Source organism: Danio rerio, chromosome 8 (genome assembly GCF_049306965.1).
Source record: "Danio rerio strain Tuebingen ecotype United States chromosome 8, GRCz12tu, whole genome shotgun sequence".
NCBI lineage: Eukaryota > Metazoa > Chordata > Actinopteri > Cypriniformes > Danionidae > Danio > Danio rerio.
Window position 1 is genome coordinate 6,808,666 of NC_133183.1, and position 13,649 is coordinate 6,822,314.

The window sequence follows — 13,649 nt, forward strand, 5'->3', positions numbered from 1 at the left end:
ACCTGTCAGCATGAAACACATCGCCGACAGCATCGGAGAAGGACAGTTTTTACGAGGTTGCTAGGCAGCAAGGAAGCGGAAGGTGTACTCCGTAAAAATAGCCAGGCAAATGGAACGTGCATTTAAGATAGAAATAGAAATACACCAATTTCTGCCATGCATTGCCCACATAATCATATGTCATGTTGAGCATCATGTAGTCATCGCATGCACTTCATAGGTCAGAGTTAATGGGGTCAAAGTTGCAACTTTACAGCACTTGACCTGTGTATAATGTGAAACGTCCTTCAAGATGTTTTTGTTGTATTTATATAAGTGTATGTTGAAGAGGAATAGAGGTTTTCAAGCATCAAAATAAGTATTGATTTTTATTCTTATGCATTAGGATGTCTCTTTGTTTATATTTAAATATAAATAAATAATTTATTGTAGATTTTTTGATGGTATAAATTCTAAATATAGCAAAAACTGCACAAAAAAAACATAGCAAAAAAAAATATTTCAGAAACTGCTGATCTACTGAGATTTTCACGCACAACCATCACTACGGTTTACAGAGAATGGTCTGAAAAAGAGAAAATATCCAGTGAGCGGCAGATCTGTAGGCTCAAATGCCTTGTTGATGCCAGAGGGGAATGGCCAGACTGGTACCAGCTGATAGTACTAGTCAACAGTAACTCAAATAAGCACTCGATACAACCGAGGTATGCAGAAGAGCATCTCTGAACACACAACGCGTCCAACCTTGAAGCAGATGGGCTACAGCAGCAGAAGACCACACTGGTTGCCACTCCTGTCAGCCAAGAACAGGAAACTGACAGGAAACTACAGTTGGCACAGGCTCACCAAAACTGGACAATAGAAGATTGGAAAAACGTTGCCTGGTCTGATGAGTCCTGATTTCGGTTGCGACATTTGAATGGTGTCAGAATTTGGCATTAACAACATGAAAGCATGGATCCATTCTGTCTTGTATCAACAGTTCAGGCTGCTGCTGGTGGTGTAATAGTGTGGGGGATATTTTCTTGGCACACTTTGGGCCCATTAGTACTAATTGAGCATCTTGTCAACGCCACAGCCTACCCGAGTATTGTTGCTGACCATCCCTTTATGACCACAGTGTACCCATCTTCTGATGGCTGCTTCCAGCAGGATAACGCACCATGTCATAAAATGTGAATAATCTCAGACTGGTTTCTTGAACATGCCAATGAGTTTACTGTACTCAAATGGCCTCCACAATCGCCAGATCTCAATCCAACAGAGCACCTTTAGGATGTGGTGGAACGGGAGATTGGCATTATGGATGTGCAGCCGACAAATCTGCAGCAACTGCGTGATGCTATCATGTCAATATGGACCAAAATCTCTGAGGAATATTTCCAGTACCTTGCTGAATCTCTGCCATAAAAAATTAAGGCAGTTCTGAAGGCAAAAGTTGGTCCAACATGGTACTAGTAAGGTGTACCCAATAAAGTGGCCGGTGAGTGAGTGTGTGTGTGTGTTTAAATAAATTAGCTACAGTTATGTTCATGTACGACCATATATTAAGTTTCTGCATTTGTCTGCAAAACATTTTTATTCATGCAAAATAGAGTAATAGGTAATGATCTTATATTTTAATAATGGTCAGAAAAATTATGTTAGATTTTTAAAATAAATATATTTGTTTTGTTAAATTACATGTAATCTCCTAATATTTTTTCTATGCATTAAAAAAATCACTTTTATAAGTTTTATTAGATGCATATAGACTCATTTTTATCTTATATATACACTGTAAAACCCAAAAAGGTAATTCAAGCCATTTGAGTAAATTGAATGCAACAAACCATTTAAGTTCAAAAACTAATACTAATGGGTACTAACTTAATCCATTTGAGTAAGTGAAGACATTTGAGCACAGTGAAACCCAATAAATGGTGAACTCAAACCAACTGAGTACTGCAAAACCCAATAAGTTAAGGCAACTCAAACCGTTTGAGGAAACTTATTGCAACAAGCCATTTAAAACGAATCTATATACTGTGAACTTTGAAGTAATGAGGTATTTAATTAACTCATTATCTAAAACAGTTTGGTAAATATTTAAAAAAAGAAAAATAATTGAAAGGGAGGGCTAATAATTCTGAGATCAACTTATAAAAAATAAATTATATATATTAGGGCTGTCAAATGATTAAAAAAATTTACGCGATTAATTCCTTTTTTTGTAATTAATCATAATTAATTTCGAATTGCCGTATTTAATTTATTACAGAAATAAAAACACAGGCATGTAAGTGCCATTTAAATTTCAAAAATATCAATGCTAATAACAAACTAAAATGCTTTCCATATTGGACACAGACAACGCGCGCAGTGCCAGTGAGCTAGAGGGATCCCTTCAGATTCATTAACAAGCACGATCGCGTTCATCAAATTTGCTAAAACTAAGCATTCTAATAAATATATATATATATATATATATATATATATATATATATATATATATATATATATATATATATATATATATATATATATATATGTATATATAATATATATAAAAAAAAAATATATATAAATATATATATATATATATATATATATATATATATATATATATATATATATATATATATATATATATATATATATATATATATATATATATATATATATATGTATGTATGTATGTATGTATGTATGTATGATTTGAGAGCAAGGGAGGTCAAGACCACATCCTAGTACAAAGCATTTGCTCTGCCAACATGAATAGCAAATAGAGAAATGCGCTTTACTCAGCAAAGCAGTTTCATCATTCTTGTAATCCAAAGCCTGACACAGCTAAAGAGTTTCAGAGCGCTGAAGTGTTTTTGCTTGTGTACTAGATATACAAAAATGCACTGAAGCTTCACACAAGATATTGTCTTGCTTTTGTAAGACTGTTCATGTAGAAAAATAATATCATAACCACGCTGGAAAAATCAGGTCACATCAGCAAAAAGCCAACTTGAAATGTGTTAATTTTTGGTCAATGCATTTCTTCTTGAAACTAAATTATTGTAAAGCAACCAACAATGTCAGATTAGGGTTAGGGTAATTAGTCAAGTTATTGCATAATGATGGTTTGTTCTGTAGACTATCGAAAAAAAAAAAAAGCTGATAGGGACCAATAATTAAAATGGCTTTTAAAAAAAATAAAAACTGATTTTATTCTAGCCAACATGAAACAAATAAGACTTTCTCCAGAAGAAAAAAATATTATCAGACATAACGTGAACATTTCCTTGTTCAGTTAAACATATTTGGGAAATATTTAAAAGAGAAAAAAATGTAAGGCAAAAATAAAATTCTGACTTCAACTGTATATACAGTTGAAGTCTGAATTATTAGCCCCCTGAATTATTAAACCGCTTGTTTATTTTTTCCCCAATTTCTGTTTAACAGAGAGCAGATTTTTTCAACAAATTTCTAACCATAATAGTTTTAATAACTCATTTCTAATAACTGATTTATTTTATCTTTGTCATGATGACAGTAAATAATATTTGACTAGATATTTTTCAAGATACTTCTATACAGCTTAAAGTGACATTTAAAAGCTTAACCAGGTTAATTAGGTTAACTAGGCAGGTTAAGGTAATTAGGCAAGTTATTGACTAACGGTGGTTTGTTCTGTAGACAATCAAGAAAAAATTTAGCTTAAAGGGGCTAATAATTTTGTCCTTAAAATGGTGTTTAAAAAATTTAAAACTAATTTTATTCTAGCCTAAATAAACCAACAAGACTTTTTTCCAGAAGAAAAAATATTATCAGACACACTGTGAAAATCCCCTTGCTCTGTTAAACATCATTTGCGAAATATTTAAAAAAGAAGAAAAAAAATTGAAGGGGGCTAATAATTCTGACTTCAACTGTATATACACACACACACACACACACACACACACACACACACACACACACACATATATATATATATGTATATATAAATTTTTCTTATAGGGAAACACATTTTTAACAATAACTAATAAACCTGTCAAGACAGACCTGTTCTCAGACTTCAAATGGACTGCAGATACTGTTGTTTAATCCATCTTTTCCATTTATTAGACATATTTCTGAGGCAGCATTTAATAGCCCAAGTTAAAATTAAAATAAAGCCTTTAGATGTTAGTTTCAGTCAGTTCGTTTTTAAGATATCTATAAGGCTAATGTGCTCCAAAGCAGTGACAAAAATCACATTTAGAAACTATAAACCTATAAACTTTCAAAGCGTGCCGTTTTTGTCTTTCCCGCCTAAATGGATCATCAATTTTTTTCTTTTCACCTTATACTTCAGTTTCTCATTAAATCTTCTGACCAATCAAATGCTCTCTGGTATGTGCCATGCCTCACCCCCTTTAAGATGCTTCTCAATTGCTTTTAGTGTGAAGAGCTTAAGCACTCTCATTAGCTAACAAAACACTATTGGATGTTTTTTTTTTTTGTAAAGGGGAGGAGCAACTCAATGTCCCATTTTTCGCCGAACTCGAACCATGGTCTGCTCCAGGTCCCAAGTTTAAGTGGTGAGCTACTCAGCAAACCAGTCGTACGGCGGTGAGTACCACCCCATAGCATTCGTTTTTAACACAAAATGCAGACATATTTACTCACAAGCACATATTTCCTAGTTCTCAAAAGCGTACATGTTCCCAATGAGCATACTGTATGTATTTTACAGAAGAGAATCTGTGTTATTGATCACACTATTTATATTTATCCAGGATTCTTGGTCGCTCTTTTGAACTCATTTCCCCAGTTGCTCATGAGAGATCTAACAACAACACAAACAACCTGCATTAAAGCGGTTATCCATAATAACAGCACGAACACCTCTGGATAAGGAGGATCCATTGGGCACAACCGCATGAGTATCTGAGGTGAGTCAAAGGCCTGCGGGCCACGTGTTTAGTAATTACCCACCAACAAACAGATTATGGTGTGAGTTCCAGGTTAGAGGACTCTCCAGACAGTCAATTACTGAAACAAATCAATGGAAAGCCGGCAAACACAACAGACCCGCGGCTGCTGGTTGCAGAGCCGCTGCATGCATTTCTCAATGTCACTGCTATGCTTTTTTTTATTTTTGAGGAATCACTTGTAGACTAGAAGGGGTTAATCTGGTCCTGACATATCCTGGAGTATCATGTGTGTCAGTGTTTGAAGTCAGCGCTACAACAAAATCCAGGTGTTTACTTTCTTATTGCCAGACTTATAGTAAATTATTCATCAGTTTACCTTATTTGGGAGTAAAAAAAAAAGGCCTTTGCAATCTTTCTTAAAGCTCACTCTGCTGCGTAAGCACTTTAAGCTGTACTGCTTTGAAAACAATAATAAAAAATAATCATGTTTACTCAGAAATTGCTTATAATTGAAGAAAACAAACAAAAAACTATATATATATATATATATATATATAGTTTTTTGTTTGTATATATATATATATATACTTTTATTTTGAATGCAATTAGTGCTGATATATATATATATATATATATATATATATATATATATATATATATATATATATATATATATATATATTTATATATATATATATATATCAGCACTAATTGCATTCAAAATAAAAGTTTGTTTTGACATGACATACACTCACCGGCCACTTTATTAGGTACACCTTATTAGTACCACGTTGGGCCCTTTTTTGCCTTTAGAACTGCCTTAATCCTACATGGCATAGATTCAACAAGGTACTGGAAATATTCCTCAGAGATTTGGATTCGTATTGACCTTTGTCAGCTGCACATCCATGATGCAAATCTCTCCACCACATCCCATAGGTGCTCTAGTGTGGAGGCCATTTGAGCACAGTGAACTCATTGTCATGGTCAAGAAACCAGTCTGAGATGATTCACGCTTTATCACATGGTGTGTTATCCTGCTGGAAGTAGCCATCAGAAGATGGGTACACTGTGGTCATAAAGGGATAGACATGGTCAGCAACAATACTCGGGTAGGCTGTGGTGTTGACATGATGCTCAATTGGTACTAATAGGCCCAAAGTGTGCCAAGGAAATATCCCCCACACTATTACACCACCAGCAGCCTAAACCATTGATACAAGGCAGGATGGATCCATGCTTTCATGCTGTTGGTGACAAATTCTGACTCGACCATCCGAATGTCGCAGCAGAAATTAAGACTCATCAGACCAGGGAACGTTTCTCCAATCTTCTATTGTCCAGTTTTGGTGAGCCTGTGCCAATTGTAGCCTCAGTTTCCTGTTCTTAGCTGATAGGAGTGGCACTCTGTGTGGTTTTCTGCTGCTGTAGCCCATCTGCCTCAAGGTTGAACGTGTTGTGTGTTCAGAGATGCTCTTCTGCATACCTCGGTTGTAACAAGTGCTTATTTGAGTTACTGTTGCCTTTCTATCAGCTGGTACCAGTCTGGCCATTCTCCTCTGGCATCAACAAGGCATTTGCGCCCACAGAACTGCCACTCATTGGATAATTTCTCTTTTTCAGACCATTCTCTGTAAACCCTAAAGATGGTTGAGCATGAAAATCCCAGTAGATCAGCAGTTTCTGAAATACTCAGAACAGCCCGTTTGACATGAACAATCACATTCAATCACTCACATCACCTTTCTTCGCCATTCTGATGCTCGTTTAAATGCATTGAGTGGCTGCCATGTGACTGACTGGTTAGAAATTTGCTAAAAATTTTACGAGCAGTTAGACAGGTGTACCTAATAAAGTGGCCTGTGAGTGTATACTGCGCATTATATCTATATTTATTATTTAAAAGTGATACATACACAGAATCAAAACTACACAAAGCAATATTGTTACATAAATATTTAAATTTATATGTAATTTGTATGAAATTAATAATAATAATACTAATATATAGCACTAATATGAGTAACAAAAAAAGGAAAGGATTCAATAAAATGTTATTATTTATTCAATCATTTATTTTATTTTCGGCTTAGTCCCTTTATTAATCAGGGGGTCGCCACAGTGGAATGAACCGCCAATTTATACAGCATATGTTTTACTCAGCGGATGCCTTTTTAGCTGCAACCCAGTACTGGGAAACACCCATACGCTCTTATTCACAAATACACTACGAGCAGTTTAGCTTATTCAATTCACCTATAGCGCATGTGTTTGGATTGTTGGGGAAACCAGAGCACCCAAAGGAAACCCACACGAACACAGGGAAACTCCATGCAAACCCCACACAGAAACGCCAACTGACCTAGCCGGGGCTCGAACCAGCAACCTTCCTGCTGTGGGGTGACATCACTTTGCACTGCGCAACCCTAAATTGCATTATAATATGATTAAATTATTATAATCAGTATTTTGAGAATTGTTTGATCGTTACCAAAAATAAAATTTTACCAAAAGTTACCGTTCTTATTTTGTTTCTGGTATGTTGACATATGGGTGTACCAGTGGCGCAGTGGGTAGCCAACATGTAAATCCCGGTGGGACATGTCCCTCCCCCCCTCATAAAAAAAATTATTATTAAAAAAAAAAAACTCTCAATTGTGAAAAATATATGTATGTACAGCTAAAATAACAGTCTAAGTAGAAAGAAAACCGCATTTATCATTTAAAATGCATTTAGAAACAGTTGAGTTCCCCCTCCCCTTTCTTAGAGTGGTTCGGTCCACTCCGTGCTCCGGGTGTGTGGCTGCGGCTGAGTTACTGTTGATTTTAAATAAGGAGGGGGTTTTTAACCTACCTTAAAGCGATTCTCCTCAATGTAGTTAATACAGACTCTTTCATAAATTAGTTGCGGCAAAAAATGCTGATGAAGGATGTAATTGTTCATGAATCTGCTGTATTAGCCATTAAAATTATTTATCTAGTTAGCGTTAGCTTGTTGCTAACGCTAGAGCCGTTTCCCATGCATTGTTTCATTAGCACACTGCGAAAAGGTCGATGGTTCGAGCCTTGATGGTTGAATTGGCATTTCTATGTGGAGTTTGCATGTTCTCCCCGTGTTGGTGTGGGTTTTCTCCGGGTGCTCCGGTTTCCCCCACAGTGCAAAGGCATGCGATAGGGGAATTGAATCAACTAAATTGGCTGTAGTGTATGAGTGTGTGAGAATGTATGGGTGTTTCCCAGTGTTGGGTTGCGGCTGGAAGGGCATCCGCTGCATAAAACCTACAGTATGCTGTATGTTTACATAATTATTTATTATTTTTTAATGTATTTTTTTCTCTTTAATATTTTATTTTTGGCTGGTGTTTCCAAGGCTCCTGATTTATATTTGTGCTGCATCACTTGCAGCCGTTGCTCATTTATGTTTAGTGACTGAACATTTTCCCCCTGAAATATTGATACATTGATATACTTCATGAAATTGACCGTCAATTGGCAGTTTAAACTGGTCATTTAGATTTTAAAGAGGGTTTTGAGTGTGTACGTTTGGCAGATCCGAACTGGTGCTTTCATTGCAGCGATTGTTCATTAGTGCTTAGTTATTTAATAAAACAACCAGCAAATAAGAGTCCTTCTTAACTGCTTATATAACACTATCTCTGAGAAAATGTTTCAAATGTCAGCCTGTTTTTTTCTCTCTCTCTCGTTTTGCGATTGTGTCATGCTTTTCAGGGTTGACAGCTTTTAACATTTTCCTCATGTGGGTTGAGTTGACCTGAGCTGCTGCTCGTCTGATGCAAAACAAACCAGGTTGGAGAGAAAGACAAGTATCATCTGAATCCACCCGCTCTTAAAATAAACGCTCTATATTGGCATTGATGGTTTCGGGAAGAACCTGAAACATCAGTGAAAACTTTACTTTCCCAAAAGAGGTTCTTTATATTTTTAAAATATAAACAAAAGAAGAGTTTTTTTTAAAAGAATTGTTCACTGAAAGTGTGCTTCAGTGGCTTCGCTGTAAAAAATCAGTTTGAAATGTACATTTTTACAAGTGTGCTTTCCTAGATTGAACATACTTGACATGATGACATCATAGTGAGCACCACTTTACCTTGTTTTGATTGGTGGAGGAGGGTATCAAATCATTCAAGCCCTGACAACAAAGAAGTTTAACAATTTTTTACACACTTTACCTTTTGGATGTTTTTTTTTTACAAATATTTTTGTTTAAAAGGCACCTATGGTGAAAAATCTACTTTTCAAGCTATTTGGAAAAACATATGTGTATATATAGTGTATAGACCATCATATTGGGTTGATATAAACACACCCAGTCCTTTTTTTTTCAATTTAACAACATAAAAACGGTGGCCCAATTAGAGCGGTTTTCAGACCGACCGCAACTTTACATAGAAGTGCGGTTCCCCCGCCCACCGAATTGATTGACAGCTGCGGACATTAACATGTTCCGGTAATCACGTGTATATGTCAACAAGACCAAGCAGACATACGCAAAGCAACCAGGAATTAAAGGTCTGTTCTGTTCTGCTAAGATCAGCAATCATCATCAAATGTGATTAAGAGTAAGTTTCACATGTTTAAAGTGTTTTAAAACAGAGCACGTGTGTAATTAATTACAGCGATTTACTTCAGCTTTACTTCATCAGCACAGCCACGTGTCAGAACAATTATAAAAGAAGACGCTTCAATCCTGGTTTGCGGAAGTTAAATCAGATTTATTTTGTACATTAGCATAACAGATATCCACACAGCAGTGGAGGTTAGCCTGTATTCTGTCACACTTGAGTGCAAAAACAGTGCTAAGCGCACTCTGTCTGCCTGCCTCTGTGTGTGTGTGTGGGTGTGTCAGCAGCGGTGTGTTGTGTATCTCTGTGTGTGTGCACGCGCACGTGAACTTTGTAACGATATTGTCTTTGACTCATCAATGCAACTTCACAACAAATTCTGATTAGTAAAGATTAAAGATGAGTTCTTACTGTAGTATTTCTCACAAACGCTACGTGAGACCTTCTTCCTTTAAGTCTGTGTGTTGTCTGACGCAGCAGAGGGAGGAGATTAAAGCACGCAGGAAGGCACGTAGAAACAGTAGGCGGGCAGAACTCAGCTTAAAGGCGCAGTACGACAAAACCACCCCCTGGTGGAAATCAGTATAAAACAGCATCTTGTAAAAGGTATAATGAAAAATCAGATGGGTGTTTTGAGCTGAAACTTTATATACACATTCTAGAGACGCAAAAGACTTATATTAAATCTGAAAAAAGGGGTAAATTAGGTGCCCTTTAAACCATAATACAGACATATCATATAGAATCTCTTATAATTCTACAATAAAGTTCCAGGGCTCTATTTTAACAATCTAAGTGCAAAGTCTAAAGCTCATGGCGCAAACACATTAAGGGCGTGTCCGAATCCACTTTTGCTACTTTAAGGAGGGAAAAATATGGTTTGCGCCCCAGCGCATGACCTAATAGGGTTGTGCTTATTTTCTTAATGAGTTTTGAGCATAACATGCCCTGTATTAAACCAATGAGAGTCTCATCTACCATTCCCTTTAAGAGTCCGTTGTGTTGCGCCATAGCGCATTTGCTATTTACAAACTGAACGCTTCACTAGCGAGAAAACAGTTAAACAGACCATCTGCAATGCGAGGATAAAGAACAAGCCTCCTCCATTCGGCCTCTTTACTTTCTCTTTAATAATAATCTAGCTCCTGTTTATCTAACCAACCTTCTGTCTCGCTACGAACCAACTCGCTCCTTAAGATCTCAAAATTCAGGGCTTCTGGTAGTACCTAGAATAGCAAAATCAAGTAAAGGAGGTCGAGCCTTCTCTTTCATGGCTCCTACACTCTGGAATAGCCTTCCTGGTAATGTCCGAGGCTCAGACACACTCTCCCAGTTCAAAACTAGATTAAAGACCTATCTGTTTAGTAAAGCATACACTCAGTGCATCACCTAGCGGGTTCCACACTGGCTTCTACATCTTGCTTATATACACTATGAACAGCAGCTACGCTAATTATTCTCTTTATTCTCTATTTTCACCTGGGGATACTCATCCCAAGGTCCTCAGATTATGCGGAGTCACTGATTGGATCCAAGACCAGCGACGTGATGATCCCAAGGATTCCATATCCGGAACCAGGCCATATCCTGAGCTGCTGCTGCGCTGATGGTCGTGGGGAGTGGAGAACATGTGTCTGATTCCAGCGACGCTCCAGGGACAGACGAGTCTTCATTGAGGCCATCTTCCAGCATAAACCACGGCGAATGAAGTTCTGCACAAGACTTTTGGCCAGCGGAGAAATTAAAATGGTCGTGCCCAACTGAGTCTGGTTCTCTCAAGGTTTTTTTTCTTCACTCCCATCAGGTGAAGTTTTTTTTCCCTCTCCGCTGTCGCCACTGCCTCGCATGGTTCAGGATTGGTAGAGCTACGCATCGATGAATTTGCTCTTCAGTGTTTGAACTCTCAGTAATGATTAAATCACACTGAACAGAGCTAAACTGAACTGAACTGAACTTAAACACTAAAACCTGAACCACACTGTTCCAGTTACTATGACCATTTATGTGAAGCTGCTTTGACACAATCTACATTGTAAAAGCGCTATACAAATAAAGCTGAATTGAATTGAATTGAATTGAATTTACTTTTTCCTCTTTACTCCTTTACTTTCGTGGAGTAAGAAAACAGTGGAAACTCACTCCACAGAAGACATCCATTAGCCTACATATTTATATTAGTTTATTAAGTGCAAAGATTTGTTTCAAAACTATTTCTAAATTCAGTTCTAATTTCCAGCAAACTAATAAATGAACAATAATAATGAAGTTGTTATATCCAAACACATGTCCTATTCTTATGCCCTATATGGTGACGCATGTCTCCCAAACACGACAGGTGGACAAATCTAAGCTAGTTTTAATCAATACAAATAAATTTATAAATAAATAAATATGCATATAATAAATAATATTACTAATAATAATAACATTATACTAATGCAAATTGTCATGAATAAACAGAAAAGGCCCAGAGGTGAATGCACAGGGGTAGTGGTTTTCATATTTATGTAGAAAATAATGTTAATTGTAACATTTTAGTCTTTTATTGTTTTCATACATAAAGATATTTGTGTATTGCTGTACATCCTGCATGCATTAAGCAATGTGGCGTGGCCTATTTCAATTCTTCAAAATAGCAACGCGCCAACAATGCGCCTTAACACACCCCCTTCATAGACCAGCACACCCATGAGTCCTCAAAGTGATGCAAATGGATTTGCTTTTTAAACAACTTGGGGAAAAAATGTAAACATTACTGTTGTGCTGTTCTGAAAATATCAACAAATCACACTGTACACATCTTGTGCCCTATTACGCCAGTTGTATGATAGGGCCCTTTCTAGTGCCCTGTTTGTGTTTATTAACATAAACAAACAATGAACAATGCATTTATTAAAGTATTTATTATTTTTGCTTACATTAGTTAATAAAATTCATGTTAACTAAACAAGCACAATCATGGATTTTATTAATGCATTAGTAAAGTATATATATACACACAGTACCTGACAAAAGTCTTGTCGTTGATCTCAGTTGTAAGAACTTGTCTTCTAGTCTAGTTGATTAGGTAAGGTAGTATTTACAACCCAATCATCACAAATACTGCAGAAGACTTTTGGAACCCGCATGGACCAAAGATTCTCACCGTTATCAGTCAAGTTTGGTGAAGGAAAAATCATGGTTTGGGGCTACATTCAGTATGGAGATCTGACACACGTGGACGGCAACATCAACAGCCTGAGGTATCAAGACATTTGTGCTGCCCATTACATTACAAACCACAGGAGAGGGCAAATTCTTCAGCAGGATAGCGCTCCTTCTCATACTTCAGCCTCCACATCAAAGTTCCTGAATGCAAAGAAGGTCAAGGGGCTCCAGGATTGGCCACCCCAGTCACCAGGCATGAACATTATTGAGCATGTCTGGGGTAAGATGATGGAGGAGGCATTGAAGATGAATCCAAAGAATCTTGATGAACTCTGAGAGTCCTGCAGCTTTCTTTGCCATTCCAGATGACTTTATTAATAAGTGATTTGAGTCATTGCAGAGATGTATGGATGCAGTCCTCCAAGCTCATGATGGAGTCAGACACAATATTCATTCTGTTTCCACTGCAGCATGACTTTATATTCTATACTGGACATTATTTCTGTTAAGTAACAAGACTTTTTGTCTGAGCAAAGTCAGACTTTACTGTCCTAAATAAATCATTAAAAATCAAGGAATGATCATATTTTATTTTGGTGAAATAAGTGTAATCTAGAGGCCTTTTCCTTTCATATAAGACACTTCTGATACCAAATGATCATCTAGAAGATAAGTTATTATTTGTTGTTTCTAAAACTTGGACAGGCGACTTGTCTTTTGTCAGGTAGTGTATGTAAATATACGTTGTTATATATTGTATTTGTTGTACCACACCTTAATTTAGAAATAAAAGTACTACATACTACTTCCACATTTAAAAAATTTTAAACTGCATTTTAAACTATAAAAAAGTTTAGTAGTGAAAAAAGTTATAATAATTAATATCATAATTTACAGTATTTATAAAAATGTAATGAATACTTCCATAAATATTTATGGATTGATATTGTAAAATATAAATCTAAAAGAATCCAGTGTCATCAGTGCAAAACCACCCTTATGCAACATTTATTTTACGAGCGTGCTTTTC

General features: G+C 36.3%; 1 long non-coding RNA gene across 2 annotated transcripts in view; it reads right to left on the reverse strand.

Annotated features, from left to right (window-relative positions):
- Window positions 1-9,883: 9,883 nt before the first annotated feature.
- Window positions 9,884-13,649, reverse strand: part of LOC141375574 (uncharacterized) — a 121,045-nt gene continuing 117,279 nt past the window's right edge. For both annotated transcript variants that reach the window (XR_012384068.1, XR_012384067.1), the window contains one exon: window positions 9,884-10,041. This is a non-coding gene — a long non-coding RNA (uncharacterized lncRNA). The remainder of the gene's footprint in view (window positions 10,042-13,649) is intronic.